Raw genomic sequence first — 14149 nt, 5'->3', positions numbered from 1 at the left:
CAAGGTCTTTCTTCTGCTTTCTGTATTAAGAAAAATTAAGCAAGCAGAGGTTATCAACTCAAACACATCCATCACTAGCAAAGGGAAATCCTAGTTTCCCCATCAATATTCAAGCTGCAAGAGAAAATGTAAAGACCTTATTCTGGCATCATTATTCAAATAGATTATTATTAACGTCAAATAATTTTTTAAGGGAGCAGACTTCAAACATATAAGAATTAGACAAATAATGTGAGACACTCTATAGCTTGTTTGAGCACTGCCAAAGCCCTATCACAGTGGTATCAGAACACTCTGAAGCATCTAACAGCTCACATAGTTGAAGACTTGGACAGTAGCCAAACCACCTCCCTAGCTGGGTCATTAAATCCAACTAAAGGGGGGGAGGAATTCAGGCTCTATCTCAGGTCATCACAGCCTGCCTTCCCTACTCCCAGGGATGTGTTCAGTGGACAAAGATATTCTCAAAAGAGAAAGGTAAAGCTATTGTTAAAAATAATGGTTTAAGGCTTCTGCAATTATAACTAGGCAGCTAAAAGCTAGAATTTAGCCTCCAAAACTACAGCTAAAGAAAAAGGGGCCATCAACTGAGGAACATTATCATCACAAACCCCAGTGAAATTAATAGGTGCTTCATGAGTATAGCTCTCACTTCTGTTCCATTTCAGAGGAATTCAAAATCAAACCATTGACAGCAGACAGTGAACCAAAGTTTAAAACTACTAACAGAGTTAGTAGTAAAAGTCTGATGTTCTTCAGCAGTCAAGATTTCTGTGGTGCAAGTGGGCAAGCACCACTGAATTTCACTCCCTATATTTAATTTAACATTTATCAGAGTTGAAGTATGTGAAAAAATATAACAAAATTATTTTTTTTTAAAAAAAAATGTTATTCAGTGATCCCAATTTCAAAGTTCATATAGGTTACTCATACCAAGTTACTTGAAGTAGTCAAAATACTGGCTGGACATATGTTCCTATACTGGTGTGTTTAATTAATTAAGTAATTAGCATATCTACGTTCAGCCGAAGATCAGAGTAGTTCACAACATAAAAATGAAAAATGAGAACACAAAATACATAATAAAACAAAAACAAACCAATAACCCCCTTCCACAAATACATTTAAAATATAATAGACATTTATTTATATTTATATCTGAAACCTTCCTACTCTAGTGGCTTATTGGTTAGCCTCTCTACATGCACACTGTAATGCACTCCCTACCATGCAACCATGCTGAATTTGAATAAGCTGACAATGTCACGGTCTAAAGAGTATATCAAATGCTTCCGAAATGTAAAAAAAGGGGGGGGGGATACAGAGCTGTGTTATCAGCCCATGTAAAAGTATTAGAAGCTTTGTAGGGTTTAGTGCTATAGATGAATAAACCCTATAGTGGACCTGATCTGTGATCCTCTCTGAATTTCATATAAACCTCCTTTTATGCAAATACTCAAGCAAAACCATAGTGGGTGATCGGTTTCACACCAGCTCACCCCACATTCCCTTGCTGCCCACTGATGCTTATGAAGGACCAAACCACAAGAGATGTACACCACTAAACCAGAGTGTAACATACAGTGACTGGGACCTAAATCCTTTGGGGCTAGTAAGGCCCTATTTCAAACCTTACACCCAATATGAGATCAAATAAGGCAACTTATGAGGGGGCAAGCTAGCCTGATTCTGATCCTCCAACATATGTTCACTCTGGCATCTGTATATGTAACCTCTGCCTGTGTGGGTCATAAGCAGAGAAAAACTTAAGAGGCAATAGACCCTCTAAGTCCAAAGAAATATCAAGGTGCTGGACACTTCAGAGCAGCTTCTTTGCAAAAAGCTTTAGTCCCAAAGGGATGGGACAACCACAGTAAATGGCAAATGTATAATTTGCAGCTTACACAAGATAAGAGTCCAAAAATATTATTCGGATCAACTGCAGAACAAACTTCCATTCCCTCCTCCTAGCTCCTCACTACTGGGCTGAACCAACCCATTTGTAAGGATTACACATACAGCTAGTATGAACTAGCAACTGATCAGCTAAGAACAGCACGAGTAAATGCCATTCTAAACCAAAACCTCTTGGGATAATAAAGGCAAAATCTTCAAAAACTTATTAGCCCCTTTTAGGAGATGGAAGAGTATGAGTAATGAATACTTTTCTTTTGCGAGAATTTAACCAATTTAAAGGGCTGCCCACTAAACAACTATGATTTTAAAAATAAATAACAAGAGGGGGAAATCCAAACTTAAATGAGATACTGCACTCAAGTAAGTCAACAGAAAATACAAAGTGGCAGAATTGTATGTTACAGTATACGGGGGGGGGGGGAGACTCAGAAAGACAGATTGAAACGTAACAACATTAAGATCATCCACGGATACTTTATTTTCCTCAAGATTTGTCAAGTCCCACATATCCTTTTCCCCTTATTTACCTAAAAGCACATTACAACTACCAGAGGTAGGAAATAGGAACACTGCAACTTGGCAAGCTGCCTTATACAGAATCAGATCCATCTAGTGTTGTCTACACTGACTGGCAGTGCCCTCTCCAAGGATGTGTGCTTTGCACACCTTCTGTGTGCAAAGCAGACACTCTATCGATGAGAAACAGCCCTCTCCCAAAAAGGAAACGTGCAAATACGTTTTTGTACAAGTTCATTCTAAAACATCGGCCTTAATGAGACCAGGATACAAGAGCACCTACATGAGATTACCTGGCATTTCTCTCTATCTACCCACAGTGCAAGACAGCCAAATCATTGGACAGGCATAAATTAGGTTGACTCTGGTACAGCAAGAAAGATACCCATTACTGCACAGGAGACAAGAGTGATGGCCAGCTCCTGTCTCCTGCTGACAACCTCTGAGCCCACACACACTACATTACTGAGTGTATTTCAAACAGTCGAACACAGACCCTGGGATAGAGGAAAAAAGCAAGAATATACCAAAGCCCTAACCAGTATCCCATACTATCGAATGCATAATGTTCATAGTCCTGCTCAGAGAAGCTCTACCCAGTCTGCACCCAAAACAGGTAGTACCCATCACACAGCATGGATGTGACCACGTCAAATACTGGAGAAAATTGGGAAAGAATCCACTTTCTTTCAGTATTGTACAAAGCCCCCAAAATCTGTTTCTAACAGAGGCATAATATCTAAGAATGAAGTTACAGTGGTACCTCAGGTTACATACGCTTCAGGTTACAGACTCCGCTAACCCAGAAATAGTGCTTCAGGTTAAGAACTTTGCTTCAGGTTGAGAACAGAAATCATGCTCCGGCGGCAGCAGGAGGCCCCATTAGCTAAAGTGGCGCTTCAGGTTAAGAACATTTTCAGGTTAAGAACAGACCTCCAGAACGAATTAAGTACTTAACCTGAGGTGCCACTGTATTGAACTGCTTACTGCTTACCCCAACTTTAGCAAAAAGTCTTTTATGGGAATCTGTGTCCCTAAACTTGGAAACGATGAAACAATTCCTAAAGCAGACACGCTGATTCTCAGTGAGTTGGAATGTCCCCGAGGTTCAAGGCAGCCTTGTATCATAAGAACATGATGATATCCAATTCAGGGAACAGGATTCCATCCATGTCCTATACTAGGGGAGGAGAATCCTTTTCAGCCCCAGGGCTACAATGCTTCATGGGCAAACTTCCAGGGGCTGCATGCCAGGGTGGGCTGAGCCAGAGGCAACAGAGGCTGGAGCAATGAACATGACTCTTACCTTTGTACAGTAGGCTACATGTGCAAGCCAGAAGTTTCTACACACCCCTATCTCTCCATCTAGACAAGCAAGAGACATTATCATAGTTCAGGGGCACATTCCAGTGAGGCGAAAGTACTCAAGGAGGGTGCACAGCAGAGCTAGCAAGGACTGCAGCCAAGGGAGAGAGAGCATGTAAAGAGGCTTGGAGAGCAATATTTGGACCCTGGGCCTGACGCTCACTGCTCTGTCCTAAACAAAAGCAAAAAAAAAAAAAAACTCCTTTGCTTTCATTTAAGAAACTGGCAAGGAATGAAAGCTTAATTCTGTAAGTGTGCCTGCTACATTGCATAGGAAAAAATAAAACATCATAGCTGTGATGGACAAAAGTAAATTTTCTTTATTTTGTCAGGTATGATATACAAAACTAGAATATTATAGGCAGGGACTGTAAATGTTACTTCACCTGTTAAAGTTTACCTTTTTTAGAATGTCACATCATCAAAACCTCTATTCACTACCACGCCCATTTCAAATATGAATAAAAGAAAATGTGTAATGATTTGGTGGGAAGAAGAGGATTAGTAGGGGGAGAAATCCAAGCTGTTCTACAATAACATTAGTAGTATTGTTTACATAGTGTCCCCAATATAAAATATTAAATAAAGAAACTTGTAAGCCACCCTATACCCGTAGAGCTCAAGGTGGATCACAACATAAAAACACAATATAAAAAACACAAAATACATAAAAAAGATAAAAACAACCCACTAATCCCCCTTCACACAACACAATTTAAAAGAGCATTAGATTAAGATTACCAGATGTCCCCGTTTCCCGGGGACAGGCCCCGGATTTACAAATCAGTCCCCATACAAAATCCTATCATTCCTATTTAAGTTGAAAAGTGTCCCCGGATTCATTGAAAAAAATCTGGTAACCTTACATTAGATATCAACCAGCCAAAGGCCCTGTTAAAGTTGTATAATGAAGGCACCAGCCAAACCTCCCTGGGGACAGCATTCCACAAACAGAGAGCCACTGCAGAAAAGGTCCATTCTTGTGTTCCCCTCCTCCTGTGCAAGATCTCAAACTACAGAAGGAATGAAACAGTTGCCAGGAGCTTTCAGGTGCATTCCTTGCACACCGGCATCTGTCATCCTAAACCTTTTTGCTCACATAGACACAGGCATAACACTGCTGTCATGTCAGGGTAATGTTTTCTGTGCCTGGAACAGGTGTTGCTACATACCACTCCAATCTCATGGTGCTGGCACAGTGTAATCTTTTAGATCTTACCTGGACATGAGCTGGAGTAGAGGAGAGATCTATCCACAGCTAATAACTATGGGATCAACACAGAACCTTCATGTTCAGAAACAGTATCACATGATGGGGACAAGCAACAAAACAACTCTGCTGTTGAGTTTCTAGAGGAATCTAGCTAGCTACTCTTGGAAACAAAATGCTAGACTAGATGAACCTTTTGATCTGATCCAGCAAAGAAGCTATTCTTATTAAACAGATGGTCTTTGAAAAACACATGCAGACAGAACAATGGGGCATACTCATTTTTCCATGTTTTCGGTGACAACACAAATGCCTTATATATTAAATTTATCAAATTGTTTATTTATGTTGTTTTGTTTGCATTGCCTGTTGGTCAGAGGATTCAAAAAAATAATCAATAGGTTTCAACCCTATTGATTTCTGCTGCTCCAGAGAAGCGGACACGGAGCAATGGATCCAAACTACAAGAAAGAAGATTCCACCTAAACATTCGGAAGAACTTCCTGACAGTAAGAGCTGTTCGGCAGTGGAATTTGCTGCCAAGGAGTGTGGTGGAGTCTCCTACTTTGGAGGTCTTTAAGCAGAGGCTTGACAACCATATGTCAGGAGTGCTCTGATGGTGTTTCCTGCTTGGCAGGGGGTTGGACTCGATGGCCCTTGTGGTCTCTTCCAACTCTATGATTCTATGATTCTATGAACCCATTAAAACTATTACAACAGCAGCATCACATTGCCAATAAATAACTGTTGATGAGAAGCATATGCTTGCATCATGCCTTATCAGTTTATAGTGACAATTATCACCAAGGCATTTAGAGAACTCCTACCTGGCTACTATAACCGTCATTCTCTAGAAATATCTACACTTGGGCAGTATGTTCAGCATTGTGGGGGCGGTGGGAGGTATTTTAGCTGCTTCCAACTGAAAAATATACACTTTCCTTCAGTCTAAAACTATACTGTTGCCCAGGCTCAGGCCATGAAGAAATCATGCTATACAGCAACCATTTGGTATGCACATTTGCTCAGGAAACAAATGACTTGGAAAGCTAGAAGCTTGATTTAAATCAACTATTTAAATCACCTTGATTGACCCTCCTACCTATTTCTAGATGTCAATGACTGTACTCATAGAAACATGAAATGCCCTATGACATGTCTTACTCTATTCTACATTAATTGAAGTTAGTCCAAAATTGCTATCACTTCCATAATTATTTTTTCTCTAAAATGAAACGAATGACACACCTCTCCAAAAAGAATAAAAAACTTTCTTAAGGTGTGAGGAAATTCTGGACCTCACTTGTTGCTGGATTCCAACTAGCATCAGCCCCAGTTAGTCTTATTTTTATGTTCCTTAAAACCACTGTTCTGTTTCATCTGATAAGATACAAAAGTCAAAATACATAAATAATAAAAATTTTAATCCTGACCTTGGCAAGTGGTCTTTCTAAGCAATCAATAAAGTTTTGCTTTCTATCCAAAAGTTCAAAATGACTCATCAGCACCTCACACTACACTGGGACAGGAACCTCTGGCCCATGGGCCCAATGTGGTCCATAAGGTCATTTCCCCCAAACCTTGCATGGGTGGACTTTAAAAAGGGGGGAGGTGTCTGCTTGTTTTCCGTAAGCATGCAATGAAAACAAGTGGGCCCAGTTTTTTTGCTCATCACTTCACGATGGAGCAGTCCTTGCTAGAGCCAAGGTCTGCTTTTGACACCAGCACTAACAAGACTACTCCATTGCACAGCAATGACGAAGTGGGTGCTTTTTTCCCCACACAGTCCCTCCTCCCCATAGCTAAGACTCAGAGCAGGGACTCACTTAAAGTAGGAGCCCTTTGCAGCATTTTCTCCCACACTTTCAAAGATTGCACCAGACCAGTGTGGGAGAAACTGATGAAAAGAACTCTCAGATTCGCCCCCCCCCCATCCTTGGACAGGAATATAGGGAACGCAAGGGATTTTGACAGATGGGTGGGGCAACCTGGCTGCCAATCATGTGTTGTCACAATAACGGTTTGTGATTGCCAGGTGGATTGCCCTGCACATCTGTCAAAATTGGTTCACAGAAGGGCCGAAAAGGTTCAGCACCCCTGCACCAAACCACAGTCTGCACAAGCCAGAATGAGCTGCAGCATGTCTCATGCACTCACTATTCTCTGGCTGTGTGGCTAGGAAGAACTTGGAAGCTTTTGTTTAACCATGATTTGTTGTGTCATCTACAGCAACAAATTGTGGTTAAGATTATCTATGGTTAATTTTAAAGCAAGAAGCGAACTAAGCCACAGTTACTGAAGCAGGATTATTTAAACTAGCCACACTCAAGATTAACCTCAGTTGCAGGTCTGGACAACATGGCAAATTGTGATTAATAACAAGCAGAAACAAGACCTTCCAAACTCTTCCTTTCAGGGTGAAAGGGAAGCTGAGTGCATGACCCTGAGATTTCTTGCAGCTCAGTCTGGCTTTTCTGGCTTGTGCTAAGCTATGGTTTTGTGTGATGTGTTAAAGAAGTGTTTACATATAAGGTTTAGTCAGCAAACCTCTTAAGAAGACTGCAACAGTTCAGATCTAACACCAAACTAGGGTCTGGTACTATGTAAACTAGGCCTGCGGCGTGCTCTGGTCCATGGGGTCACGAAGAGTCGGACATGACTAAACGACTAAACAACAACAAAACTAGGCCTGCACTCTGGTGCTCCCCTCATGCAATCTGATTTTCTTTCTCATTGACATTCTAGCACAAGTCATAGTTTTCCTGGCTTAGAGGTAACAGTAAACTATGGCTTCCACTAAATCAGACGGGAGAAACATCAGAATGCATGAGAGAAGAATGTGTGTGAGCACAGAGCTTGCTCACACAGTGCCAAACAAAAAACCCTACAAGGGTAGAGGCAGCACTGTTCACCATGATTCAAAATATTTAGAAAAAGCAATGCTAAACCTTTTGGTCAGACTACTGACCAGCCAATTAGTGACCATGGCAAGGTGCCTTTTTTGAAATAATCAACCACTTGATTGTAAAAAGCCTCAAAAAGATACAAGAAGTAAATCAAGAAAAATTTACAACCTTACTTTAAAACATACAAATGTTAAAATACAAAAACAGATTAAAATTACCTCAACTTCCTAAGCATCTGGGTAGGCTTGTCTAAATAAGAATGTCTTTAGCAGGCAACAAAAAGAGTACAGTGAAGGCATCTGCTTTATCTCAATAGGCAGGGAGATCCAAACTGTAGGTGCTGTCACACTAAACCACTGAGTGCTTACAAATGTGGAATGGGTATTATGTGGCACCTGTAGTAGTGCCAATTCCATTTCTGTTATGTGTACTTAAAATACACGCCCCAATCCCTAATACTTCCTAAATGTGTCCCCACATACTGAGCAAGTTGTATATCTCTAATCTAATTCCACAGTATAAAAATATACACATGGCTTTAAGTGGCAGCAATTTTTAATCACTCGAAGGAACTATACTAATGCAAGCAGTTCAATTTGTTTTTTAACCACAAAGACAAGAGGAAAAGTTTGAGAGTTATCTGTCTGCACACAATGACTATGCTATGTCAGAATTAGAAAGGGAGCTGCAATCAAGAGGTTTTTTTGATAAGCGTATAGGAAAGGAATTCAATCAGAACAAAAGGAAAGGTGGGAAGACTGGGAAAAGCAGGATATTGCAGGCAATCACATTAAAATGACTCAAGAGGATACTTAATACTGAAAATACCTCGTCATCCTTCAAAATAAGAACCTAATAGTGGAATTACAGAGATTTCAAAAATATATCTGCTGTTATAAACTGGCAAGTAGCTGGTTCTTTAGCTAAAAATACTAAATCAACAGGACTAGAAACAGACCAATGTGCTACTTTGTTCCTGAGACACAGCAATTCAACTATTCATTCAGTTGTTATTTGAGGACAAGGTCAAAAATTACTATAAGAAACACTGAGCACTGAATGCATTTTAAAAACATTCTTAAGCTATATAGTCCTAAAACATGATTAATGGTAACATAAGCAAAACAACTGCACTTGCTTCCAAGTAAACATTTAAAGGTTTAGGTGCCAGGATGGAGCAATTCTCTCTCCTTTAAACATACATTCTTCTATCTGAACTAGGCTCAAGGAGATGCAGTTGCATTACATGAGAATATCAGATGTTTTACAAGACAAATGTCAATTTACCAATACTCCTGGGCTTTCAAGCACAGAATCCTAAGCTATTCTTATACAAAGAATAGTTGAAATATTACTATTTATTCCCTTGGCTCAACACATCCTAGCACCCCAGTTTTACCTACTCAAGTGGTAAGAGTAAGAAAAAATGCTTAACCTTTGCAGAACACGTACCTTCTTTGAGACAAAAGAACCTCAGCAACAGGCATACACTCAGAACTATCACAGAAAATGTTACCTCCAAGGATTCTTGAAGCCATAAATATAAGAACAAAAGCAGATGCAAATATATCACTGGCTTTGAATTTCCTCCTTCATTGTCAGCTCTCAGCATGGAACAAGAGCATCTCCAACAGCTCCTAGCAAAGCAGTTACATCGCTTGGGAGCATAGGGAAAATCAGCTCTCAGTGAAGCTGTCTACTCATTCTATTATATAAAATGCTCTCACAGAGGAACACACACTAACATTTCTCTCTAAGAATGTGAATAGTGGTAAGAAGCCAGGAACAAGGCTTCAGTCCACACTGGGGGGGGGGGAGGCGGGGGGGGGGAGACTAGCTATTTACTGCCACATCCTGAAAATCTGCTACTGGCAATATTTTCAGACCTCACTAAAAGAACAAACTTGAATGCTTGAGACCAGAACTCTCTGCAACTGAACACTCAGATGCAGATGAATCTAAAAGCCCTTTCAGGATCAAATTAATTTCCTACTGAATATAATTAACCAGCCTTACAAAAAAAAAACCCTCCTCAGCTAATGGTATGCATAATCTGAGTCCTTGCTAAGATTTCTCCAGCACCATGTACAATTAAAACCTCATGGCTGTTCCACTGATCAAAATTATTTTGACTTGCATCACAAGGGAACATTTCTGCTTGTATCACCGACTGATTCACATGATTACTTATATGTGGATACTCATTTAAACAAGGGCTGAGTAGTAATTTTGAACTGAATGATCATTTGGAGAACTGCCTTTGCAAAATAATTCTAATGGTCAGACTATATGGGTGTCAATACTGGGGGTGTAGAAAGCTATAATTTGACACAGGGCCGGAATCAGAACTACAGCTACAAAAATATACTTCAAACTTCTCAAAACATCCAAGAAAACTTTTATTCAATTAGCTTTAGACCAACAACACTGTAAGCCCCAGTTTCCTGTCCTGTTATTAGAATTAATGGTTTAAGATATCTGATATAGCAGGCAGTCTTTACTAACTTCTAATTATCTGAACATGATCCAGTTCTCAAAAACAGAGTCATCCATAAGGATAAAATGCTGACCTAGCTTTGAGTCTAGGGCTGAGTCCCTGCAATTTAATCAGTCACTAAAAGTAAAGAGATAACGTCTAGTAAACTGGGCACCCATCACTTGCCTTTCAGCTGTGCACATTCTAACTTATTTCAGAACTGCCTGCATAAAAATATTATTTGGTGATGCCTCCAAACAGGGACAAGACGTAAGATGGAAAATATTGTACGGAAATAATCTGAGGCATTCATGGTTTGGAAGTCTTCTGCTGTCTGATTATTAGGGAAGGTCAAAACTGGGGTAAGGTAAAGGAGTTCCACCATGACAATTCCCTATCCTGAAACGGAAGATTGTGTCCTAACATGTTATGTAGCTCATCACAAAGCTACAGAATAAATTTCTCCCAATAAAATAATTTAAAAAGAATTCTCAAGGAAAAAAATCATTGCTTTCAACTATCCAACCCCATCTTTCCTTCAAGAAAGCACAAAGGTGAGGGGGTATCTGTGACTTTACCAGGAGGTTCAAGACTTCCAGACTATTAACTGTATTCTTACCAATAATTTTGATGTTTTGTTTTATATTTTTGTAAACCCCTTAGAGGTTGTCTTGCAGTCAAGTGGTGCCTACATTTGCTTAATTATTTTTTTTTTAAAAAGGCCTTGAGGTATCTCAATAACATGGAAGGAAAAGAGTCTGAAAAAATAAAGGAATGTTACGGAAGAGTTTCCCAGGAGTTTGCAATCTTTATAAGAAAATGTTCTCTCCTTTTTCTTTCCATCTTGAATGACTTTTAAGAAAAAAGTATTTTGATGGAGCCATATGCCCTCAACCAATGTTAGGCATAGTGAAAGGAAAAGGGTCCTTGTTTCTCAAGATACACCTTGTTCTACCTTCTTCTCCAGTATCACCAACCATCTTCAAGAGCTGAATTTAATTATCATCATCTTGATAAAGTCTTGCTAAAAAAACACACAGTTTCAACACACATTAACAAACTGGAAATTCCATTACCCTTCATAGGATTAAGTAATTAGGATGACTGCACATGTCAGAAATATGCCATTCCTCAGAAACCTGGGAGATGTCCCAGGAGAGCAACATGGACAAGAAAGAGAAACACTGAGACATATCCCACAATCCTACCTATCAAAAATAACTAGAGAAGCTGGGGGCTGCTTTGAATGTTGCACTTTTTCTACACAAAAAGCACAGAGAAAGGGAAAAGAGAAGGGTGTGTGTGGAAACCAAGAATAGATGCCTATTTTCCCCCTACAAGACAAAAGACGGACTTTTGAAGTCCGGGGAGGAGATAATGCACACAATGAGAAGTCAAAATTATGCCCCATTTTTACTTACAGAGTTTGGAGGCATGCACAACAGGACAGCAGGCACCATTTCTCAGCCTCAGTAGTGCATTAAGGGAAAAGTCACTTTCCCCTTATGCCATCTTCTCAACTTATCCAAATGCCTTTAAAACCAGGAGAATCTCCACATCCCAAAGAACTGAGCTGAGGAAAGCTGGTGGCACTTATTTATTCAGAAGTTTTCCTATCTGCCTAGGACAGGTTACAACAATATTACAGTAAGACAAAATTAAAACAAAACAGGTCAATAACAAAAATCAAAATCAAATATACAGGTTTGGTCCTGCAAATATCACACAAATCAAAACTGTAAGAGGCCAACATAAAGAGGAATGTCTTCAGCATACAGAAGAAGCTGTATGTTGAGGATGCTAGAAGCTTGGAATGGGGTTTTCAGAATATAGGGGGTGCCACGGAGTGTTCTCTACCATCCCCAATACTTCAGAGGGCAGCAGAACTGCCAAGAGAGCACCCTCTGCCAATCTTAATATCTGAGGATTATTAGGAAAGGAAGCAGTCTTTCAGATATTTGGGGCCTAAGACATTTAAAGCTTTCATACACCAACATGAGCATCTTGAACTGGACCCAGAAAATATCTGGCAACCAGTGCAGTGGTTTCAAATCAGGGGTGATTTGAGTTCTAAATGGAACACCGGCGAGTATCCTGGCTGCTGTGCTTTGGACCAACTGAAGTTTCCAAGCTGTCTTCAAGGGCGGCCCCACAGTGTGCATGGCAATAATTCAATCTGGAGTTTATCAGAGCGTACAGTGCAGAAACAGCCATTTGCCACCCCAGCCATCCACCTCAGATCATGCTTCGAGGAGGCAGAACCACCCAACAGAAATCAGCAGGAAGACTACCACTGGTCCCTGTCCAACAGTAACTCAGGGATGAAGATGCTGGCAAGAATTTCTCTTTGCGCCTCTCTTGCCTGAGCCTCGTAGTTTTCCCCACCCCACCCCACAAGGCAACACTAGGGCTTCCCTCCAGGCAAAACAGCAGAAATGTCTATCAGCCACTGGGGGTGGTCAAAGACAGAATAATACTTGTTTGCTGGTGTGACTGACTCCACCTTAGGTTTTATTCTAGGGGCACCCCATGTGCCCTTCCCCAAACTCAAGCTCCTTCCCCCTCCCCTTGCCACAATACCCCCCTTTTCAGCTCAGCCTGCGCTCCGCATGCGTGCTTCTAACCCCCATCCCCGCCCCTCTGAACATTGGAGCAGTTTGTGGAAGGGACCCCCATCATCATCCCCCCCCCAGCCAGGGATGCAGGGAAGCATCTTTCCCCCTGCAAATACACAGGTAGGGGCAGAGCCTCTTTATCCATGTCAAGTTTGCCAACCCCAAACTAAATGGCTGAGAAACGGGGGGGGGGGATGGGGAGGGAGATAGATGATGACTCTTGTATTATTCCTCCGCCACATACCTAAGGAAAAAAAGATCTTTTTTTTGCCTTTTGGCTTCCCACTCACACACCCCCCGACCCTCCCCGAAATTCCGCTACCTCAACGGGGGTGGGAGACATGTATTGGTGGGGGACGGAGCAGGAGGAGGAAGGGGCGTCTCTCATTCTCTCCCCCCCCCCAACCTCCTCGCAGGCAAGGGTCTTTTCTTCGCACCGCACCCCTCCCCGCGCAATGTGTGCTTGTGCAGTGGGGAGGGAGGGGATTCCTCCATTTCCGAAAGAAAAGGGGGGGAGAGAGAGAAAGGAGGGGAGGCTCTTTCTCCCCTCCCCCTTTCCCCCCATTCCACGCCTGAGGTAAACTGCGGCGGTGGGGGGCGTGGGGGGGGTTCGCCCCTGCCCCCTCGGGATGAGGCAGGATCGGGGGAGGGGCGCCTCCGCCGCCGCCTCATTGTTCGTTCCCCTCAGTGGGGACCGGGGCGGGGTGCGGAGGGCGGCGGGGAAGGCGAGCGGGGTCTGGGCGGGGAGGCTCCCGGTGGAGGCACCTACCAGCTCGGCGGCGGCGGCAGCAGCAGCAGCGGGTCCTGGCCGGGCTCTCGGGGCGGGGCGGAGAAGGACCCGAGGCGGCAGCGGGAGGAGAAGGAGGCGGCGCCATGTTCCCCTCCTTCCTTCCTCTCTCCCTCTCCTTTCCTTCCTTCCTCCCTTCCTTTCCTTCCCCCGGCGCGGTGAGAGGAGGAGGAGGAGGAGGGTATCGGTGGGTGGGGTGAAGCGAGGGAAGAAAAGCGGCCTTGTAATGGCGGCGGCTGAGGCGGCTTCTTTTCCCCCTCACAAGGAGCAGTAGCGGCGGCGGCGGCAGCAGTGGCACCATCGACCGAGAGAGAGAGAGAGAGACCGGGCGCGAGATCGCCTGTGTGTGTGTGTGTG

The 14149-nt window shown here is 42.3% G+C and overlaps 1 protein-coding gene across 1 annotated transcript in view; it reads right to left on the bottom strand.

Annotated features, from left to right (window-relative positions):
- Positions 1-14149, bottom strand: part of ARHGAP35 (Rho GTPase activating protein 35) — a 104263-nt gene extending 90114 nt beyond the window's left edge. Inside the window, exon 1 of the mRNA XM_081200145.1 lies at positions 13775-14149. The gene's annotated coding sequence lies outside the window, so the exon portion shown is untranslated. The remainder of the gene's footprint in view (positions 1-13774) is intronic.

The sequence above is a fragment of the Podarcis bocagei genome, assembly GCF_964188305.1.
Source record: "Podarcis bocagei genome assembly, chromosome: 7".
Classification (NCBI taxonomy): Eukaryota; Metazoa; Chordata; class Lepidosauria; order Squamata; family Lacertidae; genus Podarcis; species Podarcis bocagei.
Note: the sequence above shows the minus strand (reverse complement) of the source record. Positions and strands in the feature narration are given on the sequence as shown.